We start from the raw sequence: 12,141 nt of genomic DNA on the forward strand, positions 1-12,141 counted from the left end.
ATAAGCAACATTGCACTCTCCTGGAAGGCACATACCTGGAACCAGGAACTCGCATGGAAATTTTGGCGTATGGGGAATCCAGGGAAGAAAACTGGGTGACCCCTGTGTGGACAGCACATGAAGTCCACAACACCACTTAAATGGCTTCTAAGTTTTCACCCAAGAAACTCAGAAGGGGAGGAGGTCTGCAGGAAGAAATCAGAGGAGGCTGGCGTTCAGAATAGGTGGGAGGGTGGCTATGTTCCAAGCAGGACTCAAGAGAAGCCTCTGCTCCTTTGTATGGACAATGCAGACTTCAAGGCTGAAACCTGAGCACAGGTCTGGCAGGGAGCTGGGCAGCTTGATCAATGACACAGACTCACAGAGGCCAGTTTCCTGCAGCATCAACTTACAGTAACATTCCCTTGGGTATCTCCAAAGGAATCAACTGAGTGTATATGTGTGGGGGGGGCAGATTGTGGAGAGGAATGAGCCACTCATACAGACAGATTTTTGGAGACATTGGTTTCCAATCAACCGTTCTGAAATCTACCTGATTATGGCTTTGAATACACCAGTATCATCCTCCATTTTCATGAAGATGTGGAGCCATATTCTCTGTGGGGGCTTTCTGGCTTAACTTCATCCTGTTCTCTCTGGTAGCACTGTCAATCAACCTGAGGGTTTTAGGTTCAGGATGTGGTCCTATTCCAGGCCACACCTATGGCTTTCGTCTCTATGAAAGTACAGACTGCAGTTGTGCTTTATTTTGTTCTTTCTTGGACTTTATAACATTTGGAATGTGTTCTAATGATAGGAGAGCAAGTTGTTGAGCTTGAATAAGAAAACATGGTAGGTACTTACGTTATGTCATAACAGTGACACACCAGTTCCACCATGGCAAACACTTAACCACTGTTTCATTCAAGTTTCTTCCCTATCAAGTCTTCAGATGGATATACCAGTGAACAAATTTTCAAATAAACCGTTATCCACTCTAATCCTGTATAAAATCAACATTTTTCCTTCCTTCCTTCCTTCCTTCCTTCCTTCCTTCCTTCCTTCCTTCCTTCCTTCCTTCCCTCCTTCCTTCCTTCCTTCCTTCCCTTCCTTCCTAACTTGCTTTGTGTTGCTAGTCCTGGACCTGAACTCAGGGCCTGGACTCTGCCTCTGAGCCACTTTGTGCTCAAGGCTGGCTCTCTACCTCTTGAGCCACAGTTCTACTTAGGCTTTTTCTGAATTGTCTGTCGAAAATAAGAGTTTTATGGACTTTCCTGCCCAGGCTGGCTTTGATCTTCACATCTCAGCCTCCTGAGCAGCTAGGGTATCAGGTGTGAGCCATTTGGAACTGGCTAGAAAATCTGCACTTTCATTGCCTATCTGCTCTTATTCATATTTGTTGAGGGGGCTCTGGCAGAGATACTGATGTCTAAAATAATCAGTATTTTTTCCCAGCCACAAGTCTATGACTGAGTGAAATTAATATCAACATTTGCCCTAGAGATACCACTATAGGCGATTTTATACCATTTGCTTAAATTTTATCTGCCAGGCTACTTCATTTTCCCCTTGTCTCTAAGCCCTAGTTGGCATAAAATCGAGCACATTCTTACAAGTTCATTTATGAAAATTAACTATCAGGAGAGCTCCTTAGCCAAGCAGACAGCTCTAGGACATGGTTGATCTGGTTCCCCCAAAGATAGAAATAAACATCTTTAGTATAATATAGCTGTTTCAGGCATGGATTATAACATATCTTACCCATATTATAATATGGCTGTATATATAATATAATATGCCCCATATTATAATATTAACATTATCATATACTCCACATGTAATATATAACATTATATATTGTGCCATCTTACATAACCATCCAGCATGGCTGTCCAGATAATATTATTATATGCCTCATATTAGGATATAGCTGGGGCAACTTCATTATAGCCAAGCTAAAAATGCCTTTCTGATGAGTCTTCCAAACCTCTTCATCCCATCTACAAGGCAGAAGGATTTTACTACACCATATTTTTCTTTTAGTCCATCCATTTTCTGGTTTGTGATCAGGCAAACACTTCCTCTCTGATGAATGATGGTAACTTGTGGGCAGGGGAAAGCAAAGGAAGGGGCGATATTATCCAGAAAAATAAATGTACTAATTACCTTCCTTAAGAAATGATAACCCTCTCTGGAAGGCAGCTATGCTTGTCACTATACCACCAACACGTTCAAGATACATCCCTCTCTACAAGCACCTAAGAAGACTAATAAAATTATACTATTTAAATGAATGGTTATACTCTGTGTACCCTTGAATCCACAAATTGACATTGTGGTAAGAAGGAAGTTTGACCTTGTCCTTTTCCAGGTTCATCCTCTCCCAAATAAAGTCCAAGCTTCTGAACATGCGCTATGAGGTACCATGAACTTCAGCCGAAACACCATTTCCTCAGGAGGACATCCTTCCAGCCCTAGTCATGGCCGAAGCCCTAACACCCTCTCCTGTATCTCTGTATCTATCTGTCTATCTAGTCTTCCATTCCATCCCATCCCATTCTGTTCTGTTCCATTTTCTATTCTGTTCTGTTCTATTCTATGCTGTGCTATGCTATTATATTTGTTCATGTTTTTCTCAACTTAGTAACCCATATCTCCAACTAGACCTGGACTCTGAATCTAAGATTGTACTTGTTCTACCTTCTATTGTTTCCCTACCAAAAAAATCTGTAAAATCACCTTTTAGAACTTTCTACCTTAAAGCAGAACTAATCAAGGGCATACAATTGAATCGATGGCACTGTTGATGATTTTTCCAACGCAGATTTTGTACATTAATTGTCTTTAAAAGATATCTGTCACTATCAGACTCAATCCTAGACTAGCTTCTCTATGCTTAAGCATGCTCAAGCAGAATGAAGTGTCAGCTAGAGCAAGCAAGTGTCTGTATATGTCCAGGAAAAATTCAACCTCTTTCCATCAGAATTGTTATTCATTCCTCTTTGAATCCAGATTGAACGATAAATTCTAGCTTAAACAGTCAGGCAAATTTCAACCTTCCTATTGAACCATGATTATATAATCTACAGTTAACTGAATTATTGCATTTTGGAGTAATTAATTTTCAAGGCCACTATAATAACCTTCTGGAGCATCTATATACTTACCTTCTAATACAATGAGTCAGATCTCACTCTACCAATGCCCATTTTTTGTTGTTTTTCAAATACATTGATTGTTTCTAAAAACAGAATAAAATGAAGAAAAAGGTAAAATAAGAATTTACTGAGTATGTCATGGATGTAAGAATTTCTAGAAGTTTCTCCTTAAAGAGGTCTTATGAGTACAGAGCCTACAAGGTACTGTTCCCTTCCATTATATGCATTCTGTCATTCTTACTGTGTCATTTTGTTTTGGTATGGATGAGTTTGGACTCCAGGATATCACCCTCTTTGTCCTGCCTGATCCGCCCACCCCTAGCCCCACCCTTACCCCCATAGCTTGCAATTGAAAAAAATCTTTTAAAAAAATTATCAAGATTGGCTGCCAACTGTGATAGAATTCATTAGATAATAGCTAAACTCTACCTTTCACGTGGTACATGAGGTTTTACTTTTGTCTCTCTCCTTTTCTCTCCCCACTATTCACATGGAAATAATGCCATAGTTGTTTAGGGGTAAGTTGGAGGAACTCTCTGAGGACCTGGCATATTTCAGTAGGCACAGGTAGGGTGTAGACAGGTATCTCTGGCAGCAAGAGAGATGAGGAAAGAGAGGACAGTAACTCATTTAAAAAGAGAAGTCCAGGAGCAAATAAATTTTTAGTCTATTTTATAGAATGTAAGTACCACAAGTTGAAAGAATTACCTACATTGTTTAATGTATAACCTTTCTAGTCAAGATAAAAATCTGAACTTTTAGAATAACTGTCATAATAATATCCATACAGAGTAAGTAAAAGTCTGTTTTAAAATATGCCAAAGTTTATAGAACATGAAAAATTTAAAAATAACTGTTTTTTTTTTCAAAAGCTTATTTGGAATTGTCTCCAAAGCAATTATCACTATGAGTGATTAGTAGCAGAAAACATAGAAGAGTGGAGACTTTTTATGTTTCTTCACATAAATAGATACCTGGCCAGGAGTTTGGCCTAGGGTTGGGTGCTTGCCTAGCATGCACAAAGACCCAGGTTCTGTTCCTTGGTACCACATACATAGAAAAGCCAAAAGTGGTGCTATGGCTCAAGTAGTAAAGCTCTAGCCTTGAGAAAGCCCAGGGACCGTGTTCAGGCCCTGAGTTAAAGCTTCAGGACTGGCTAAAAAAAATATTGCACCTTGATAGGGGTTGGGGTAGGGGGAGAGAAAGTGGAAGCGAAAAATGGGAGGAGTCCAATAAGAAATGTACTCACTACCTTATGTATAAAACTGACTCCTTTGTACCTCACCCTGACAATAAAATTAAATATAAAAGAAAAGAAATTGCACCCAACATATGCTAAAATTAGCATTATAACAAACGCATTTGTATGGCGAATTTTATGTGATGTTGTATCTCACCCCACCCCACCCCACCCAGTGGTGTTGAATGTTATTTTAGTGCAATGGATTGTGATATACTTCATATAAGATTTGATGAGAAAGTCATGAACAAGTATTTGCAGACTTCTGTAGGTGAGGGTTGGCATAAAGTCTGTGCTGTCATCTTTAAAGCACACATCAGTAGCCTAGGGCTTGATCTTAGAGATATATAGAGAAATTAGCCCATTTCTATTGATAGACATTTGGGTTGATAGATTTGCTACTTACCAGTGTTTAAACATTGTCAAAGCTGCTGATTTACTGTACTTGAGAATGTCAGAAGAATTTCCACAGTAGGTGAAAAGAACTATTTTGTTAAGCTCGTCATACTTGTGCAGTATGAAAATATAGTCAGTCCAATACCTGTGTGTTACTGGCTCATGCTTGTAATCCCAGCTACTGAAGAAGCTGAGATTTAGAGGATCATAGTTCAAAGCTAACCTTAACAGAAAAGCTTGAGATACTCCATCTTCAACTAATTGGTAAAAAAGTAGATTGGAAGCACAGCTTAGGTGGTAGAGTGCCACCCATGCAAGCAAAAGTACTGCAAAAACAAAATAATAAATACAACTTTAGGCATTTGAATTTAGAAGCACATGCCTATAATCCCAAGCATTCAGAAAGTAGAAGTTCAATGCTGTCCTGGGAAAAATTACTGTAACAGTATCTTAAAAGCAAAATTTTAAAAAAGGGGGGGTGCTGGAAGTATAGTTCAAGTAGTAAATATGCTTGCCTACTGGGGGTTCAATTCCAAGAACCACAAAAATACATACATACATACATGCACACATACATACATACATACATACATTCATACATACTTACATGCACATAAATAAATGTTCAGTTTTTAATTTCATGAGGTGTTGAACTAAAATGCCTTTGTACAATTCATTAAGGATATCTCTTTAAAAGGAAAAACAAGGGGCAGGGAGTTTGGCCTAGTGGTGGTGCTGTGGCTCAAGTGGTATAGCTCTAGCATTGAGAAAGCCCAAGGACAGTGTTCCCCCCTCCAAAAAAAAAGAAAAACAAGCCGGACACAGTGGCTCAGGCCTGTAATCCTAGCTACTCAGTTGGCTGAGATCTAAGGATCATGGTTCAAAGCCAGCCCAGACACTATAAAAAAAAAAAGTCAGTGAGACTCTTATCTCCAATTAACCACCAGAAAACTAGAAGTGGTGCTGTGGCTCAAGGCAGTAGCCCTGAGCTGAAGAGCTCAGGGATAACGCCCAGGCCAAGAGTTCAAGTCCCACAACTGACAAAAACAAAAAAGAAAGAAAGAGAAACAAAAAGAAGGGGACCATGCTAGGCCAGCAGTCTACCATTAGGCCATGTTCCTGGTCCCCTCTTTTTTGTTTTTCTTTCTTTCCTCCCCTTCATTTGTATATATACATAAAAACATATACATTTCCTATAGGTTTTACTACTAATGACTATTGCAATTTTACTATTATTTACTATTTGCTATAGTTTTCATAATCTTTATTTCAGTATTTACTACATTAGAAAGCTATTCTTTTTAATTATTTAAGCTGATGATGGTGATGGAGGAGCTGGCTGCACCTTGAGTAAAGTGACCTCATGTGACTTCAACTGTACGGATGACATAGATTATTGAAAACACATTTCCTGACCTGCTTGGGGCAACATGGCTCTTGATGACCTACATGAATATTTGGAGTTTGTAAAACAATTTCATCCAAGAAATTTTCCTTTGAATTTTTTATATACAAGTAGTTTGATAGATAGAAATAAAATAATTATATGCTTTCGATTAATTTAAAAATAATTCACCCATATCCTGTTCCTGTTTTGCAAGGCAGAAGTTGGTTCCAGGGAGCCTATATGTCCTTCAAGTCTGTTAAACTTTTCTTTCCTTTATTTGCCAGTCCTGGGCTTGGACTCAGGGCCTGAGCACTGTACCTGGGTTTTCTCAAGGCTAGATCTCTGCCACTTGAGTCACAGCATCACTTCTAGCTTTTTTCTATGTATGTGGTGCTGAAGAATTAAACCCAGGTCTTCATGCATGCTAGGCAAGCACTGTACCACTAGGCCAAACTCCAGGCCCTGTTAAACTTTTGAAACTAAACTTCTTTCATTTTTATTATTATTATGATTATCATCATCATCGTCATCGTCATTATTATTTTGATTTTTAGACCAAAAAGCTGGCCAACAGTAAAAGGTTAAATTTAACTCTAACTCCAAAGGGTTGGGACTGCACTAAACACCCAGGCAGTTGAGAGGTGATATTTTTCCTCTTGTCTGAATTGGGGTGTCCATCCTCTTTTGCTACAATGTCATCTTTGGGGTTGGCTGGTGGCCAAGGAGCCTTTAATCAGGTCTTGTGATGCGGTGGGTGGCACAGCTGCCATTCCTCACTGAACTTCATCCAGTGTGTGGTTTCTCAACCTAAAGACATGATCAAGAGGTCTGGGGTTAGGATAATTATTTTTATCCTAAAACATGGATGATAGAAAGCATTTCTTCTTTTTCATCCTCCAATTAGTTGCAGTTGACTTTCAGTTAAAAACCCATCATTATTTTACTCAAAGAAGTACATGTGGAAGCCCCCATAGCATGTCCAGGAGCCTTCTTGCTGGTGTTTGACCATGTGCCTCCCCCAGCCTTTCTCTCAATATGTAGCCTTTAAAATTGGCCTCAAATTCCAATGACACAATCCCCCTGAACAACTCACTTACGGTTTAACAAAATGAATGCCAGAAGACTGGAATGTGTTTTCTCAGATGAAGGGAGGTCAAGGGTAGGAGAAAGGCAGATGAATGGCGACAGGAAGGGTGGGAACATACAGTCACAATATTCAATGTGGAGATTGGAAACTAGAACTGGGTGTGGGGAGGGGTGAGCTTGGGAGAGTTCGGGAGAATGGTGGAAGGGAAGAGACATTGATCAAGATACATTGAACTTACAAATTGCTGTGCTAAATTGAAGGTCTTTTACACAACTAGAGAAACGTCCATGCTCATATTATACATACACATACATATATGTTTATGTTTACATTCAAAATATATTTATATGCTATACATTATTTTCTGAATCTATTTTCTATATTTATGCATATATAAACACATATTAATATAAGAATTGACAGATCGGTAGATAGATAAGAAAGTTACTCTGACCATAAGTGGCAGGAACACAGCTTTTGAATAAAACAAACAAGTAATTCATGAATAAAATGTGCCTTGGTATTAATAAATCAGCTCAGATGATTTTTCTCTCCAAAGCAGATTCAGTTCCTTCTGGGTGTCCTCTGTGCATCCCTGTATATCTAAGGGCATTATTATATTATTTTATTGTAATTACTTGTTTGCTTCTCTCCCCACCAAACAATATATTCTTTTCCTTTTCCTTTTTTAAACATTAGTAAGCTTTCCACTTGGGGCCTTATATTTGCTCAGCCTCTTTGCTCGGCTGCCACTCTACCATGTGAGCCATACCTGAAGCCCTGATTTTTGCTGGTTTTTTGGAGATGAAGTCTTATGGACCTCTCTACCCACGTTGGCTTTCAACCATGATTCTGTAGATCTCAGTCTACGGAGAAGCTAAGATACAAGTATGAACCAGTCACCATGGCCAGAGTAAATGATACAGTCTTTGAGAGAGGAATTTGTTCTTTTCTTCTTTTATTCCCAAAGCCTTTCAAAAGATCTGGTATAAACCATGGGAACGAATTCTGTATCATGCCCCAGACTTCCTGATTACCATGAGCTGAACAGTTTTGCACTGTGCTCTGATTTCCAGTATAATGCTAAATCTTATCAGGACCAAAGCTATAGGGACATGAGGCCATAGTTTGAAATCTCATAAACTCTGGGCCAGAATAAGTTTTCTACATTCTAACTGTTGTTGTCAGGTACTTTTCTGAAGTGACACAAAACTGACAAACATAGTAACTCAGTTCCAAATGCAGAGGTTAACCTTAGTCCCTAAGAACTGAGATGCTGATGCCAGCCCCATCTGCCTGGGAAACTACAGAATGTTGAAATCTCCAGATAAAAACATTTCCTGTATCCTTATTTCTTCAATCTTCTGACAGTTCAATTATAACCTTTATTGTTCTTTTTGATAGAACATGAACACAATCTGGAGCTTGATAATTTCATGGTAAGAATGAACAGTTATGATCTGAGAGAATATGAAGAACATTCTTAACTGGCCATCAACCACTCTTTCTATTTTATTTTATTTTTTCCTTTGGCTCAGAATTGTCACTTCCTTCCCTGAAATCACAGGCCATTCCCTTCCAGTGTGAATCTGAGCTATGTGAAGGAAAGCTTCTATGTGAGTAAACACCAGTGTTGACGGTTGTGTTTACACTGGACCATTGAGGCCAGGGTTCACAAAATGGCAGCCCAGAGAGATCCAAGGAGGAAATCCGTGACTGAATGTGGGTTGTCACCAGAGGTTGTGGAATGGAACAATTGCTCTTGTCTGGGGATTTTAACTAAAGCTCCAGCTTAACCTAATGGCTTTTAAGTACCATTACATTCCAAAGGGAGGCACTAGATTGCACACTTTCTATGGGACTTACTAAACAGTATCTAAGCCACCCTAAATCACCCCCAGATAGGCTATAAAAACAGAATAGTACATTTCAGTAAAGAGGAAGATAATTTATTTCTTTGAAGTCAGTCCAGGAAAACACAAAGCACAGGGATATTTACTCCCCTCCCATCCCCCACCATGCCCTGGGGGGACCCGAAGGACCAGGCCCAGCCTTCCAGATGTCTGAATGGGAAGAGAATTGCAGTCTTCTCCAAACTATATGCTGGGTGTGCTGGGAATCACAATTCAGGAGAGGAGCGGAGCCCCTAGGTCTTGGGAACTTGTGTGAAGATAAGCACTGGACTCTCTCGGCCCCAGGATCCATAAGTGGGCTGGTGAGTTCTCCGGAGCTCAGAGGAGCCCTGGAGCCTCCTCATGTGAGAGTTTGATGGGATTACCATCTATGTGAGGCCCTGAGTGGAGTGTAGAGAAGCTCAAGTCATCTGCAAAATGTTTGAGAGAGGATTGTGCTGTGGCAATGGGAATAAAAGCAGAGATTGTGGAAGAGGCTGCAAAAGTCAGTGGCAACTGAGTGTGTGGGTATCAGAGGAAAAGACACTTTCAAGGATACTACAATTAAACCCCCATAAAGGATGATTCTTACAAGTGGAAAATGATGGGCAAGTTTGGACAGAGTGTTTGCAAGGGTTCAACCCCCAGCACACACACACACACACACACACACACACACACACACAAACACACACACACACACACACACACACACACACACACACACGCACACACAGTGGGTGTTATAAAAGCCAAAGAAGGAATCCAAATTGCACCAGACAAGAATAAAGTCCTAGGTTTGGTGCTGACAGAAGGAGAAGGAGAAAGAGAAGTGGAGGAGGAGAAGTAAGAAGAGAGAGGAGAAGGGAAGGAAGGAGAGGAGGAAAGGGGAAGGGAGGGGAAAGGAGAGGTCTTTGCCCCTCTATCTGCAACCATCTGTGTTCTTCTCCCTCAGAAGAGCAAGAGGAGGTGATAGAACATGAGTGAAAGGATGTGAAAGGCCTCATCACATCTCCCTACCACTAACAGAAGGGATGCAAAGGCAGTGGTGGGAAGCAGCAGGTGGAGTTCTTTGCAGACCTGACATCTTTAGCACAAACTGACTGTCCATCTTTAGCACAAACGAGTGAAGCCTAGGGCTCTCACACCCACTTTCAACAAATACTTAAGATACCAGATACATATTCTAGGTCCTCATTTCTGCAAGTGAGTTTAGCAAACATAAAACGTAGAGCTGAGAGCAGTGTGTGATGTGTAACATGGAAACAACACCCTATTTAATGTCCGTTCTCGCTATCTGGTAGGGAAAAAAAGTGTCTTACTAAGGAGACCAGCAAAGTTAGTGTTTTACCTGATTAGTGGGCTTCAATACCCTACAACCACAGAATCCTTTAAACAGACCAATCTTGCTCACCCCCCAGGAAATGAGAGCCAGCACATCCTCATGCTACAGAGCAGTCTCCCCTAACTAACCACAGGAATCTCTGTCTGCTGTCTAGTCCAGTGGCTGTCACCAGCCAGAACCTGCTCTGGACTTTGAGTTCATATGAGCAACATAGTACTACCTGATACATCTGCTTAATGTCCAGCAATGGCTGCAATGTATCTGATGCTCTTTACTGCACTGTGGTAGGAAGCTACCCATCACCCACATGGGCAAAAAGAAATGATTAAACTGATAAAGTGCTAGGCACTGGTGGCTCATGCCTGTAGTCCTAACTACTCACAAAGCTGAGATCTGAAGAATGTGGTTGAAACCCAGCCCTAGCAGGAAAGTTCTTAAGACTCTAATCTCCAATTAACCACCAGAAAGCTGGAAATGGAGCTATGGCTCAAGTGGTAGAGCACTAGCCATGAGCAAAAAGAGAAGCTCAGGTCAGTGCCCAATCCCTGAGTTCAAACCCCACAACCAACAACAATAAAGCAAAAGGGTGTATACCCTGGAGGAGCAAGGTTTGGCCCTGTGGATAAGAAGAAAGTGTTTACAAACTGTAGTCACACTACTATGTTATTGAACACTTATTCCTCCTTAACTGAAATACTGACTGCCAGGTTTCAGTGGTTCATGGCTGTAATCCCAGATAACCGTAGGACTGAAATTTAAGCCCAGGCAAAAGTTAGTGATAAACCTTTCTCAAAATAAACAAGTTAGATTTACTGACTCATGGTTATGATCCCAGTTTGATTGCTGAATATAGAAAGACTGTAGTTCACGTCTGGTGCAGGCAAAAGTATAAAACCTTCTCTGATAAATAAAACTCTATCACAAAGGACTGGAAGCATGGTTCAAGTGATAGAGTGCTTGTAAGCACAGAGCCCTGAGTTTAGTATCTCCAAAAAAAATAAATAAATAAAAAGAAATCTAAATACCTTACCAAAAGGCTATCATATCAGAACGGATACACAAACCTACAAATACACAAAAATCAGTTGAGGACAGGAAGTTTGGCCTAATAGTAGAGTGCTTTCTTAGCATGCATAAAATCCCAGGTTCAATTCCTCAGTACCACATACATAGGAAAAAGCTGCAAGTGGTGCTGTGGCTCAAATGGTAGAGCTCTAGCTTTGAGAAAGCCCCAGGGACAGGGCTCAGGCTCCGAGTTCAAGGCCCAGGACTGCAAAAAATAAAATAAAATAAATCAGTTGACTTTTTGGAATGAACTAAAGAAAGTCACTTCATCCATTATAGCTGAGCACTAAACAAAAAAAAATATATAGTTTAGCCAAGGGGGGGTCAATGAAAATTACAAAATGCCAATGCAGGAGGGAGGAATCCCCTCCATAAGTATGTGCTAAAAATAGAAAGACATCCCATGTCCATGCATCAGAAGAAAAAAAATTGCTAAATATTTACTCTGCCTGCCCAAAATAATTTACAAATGCAGTGCAGTCTCCATTCTCCCTAAAATTCATGTGGGATCTCAACACGAAGATCCAAGGAAGAAAGCAGAAAACCCAGAAACAAATCTATGTGCATATGTTCATTCAAGAAATTGGGGGGT

The sequence above is a fragment of the Megascapheus bottae genome, chromosome 5, assembly GCF_031878675.1.
Source record: "Megascapheus bottae isolate mThoBot1 chromosome 5, mThoBot2.hap1, whole genome shotgun sequence".
In the NCBI taxonomy this organism is placed as follows: domain Eukaryota; kingdom Metazoa; phylum Chordata; class Mammalia; order Rodentia; family Geomyidae; genus Megascapheus; species Megascapheus bottae.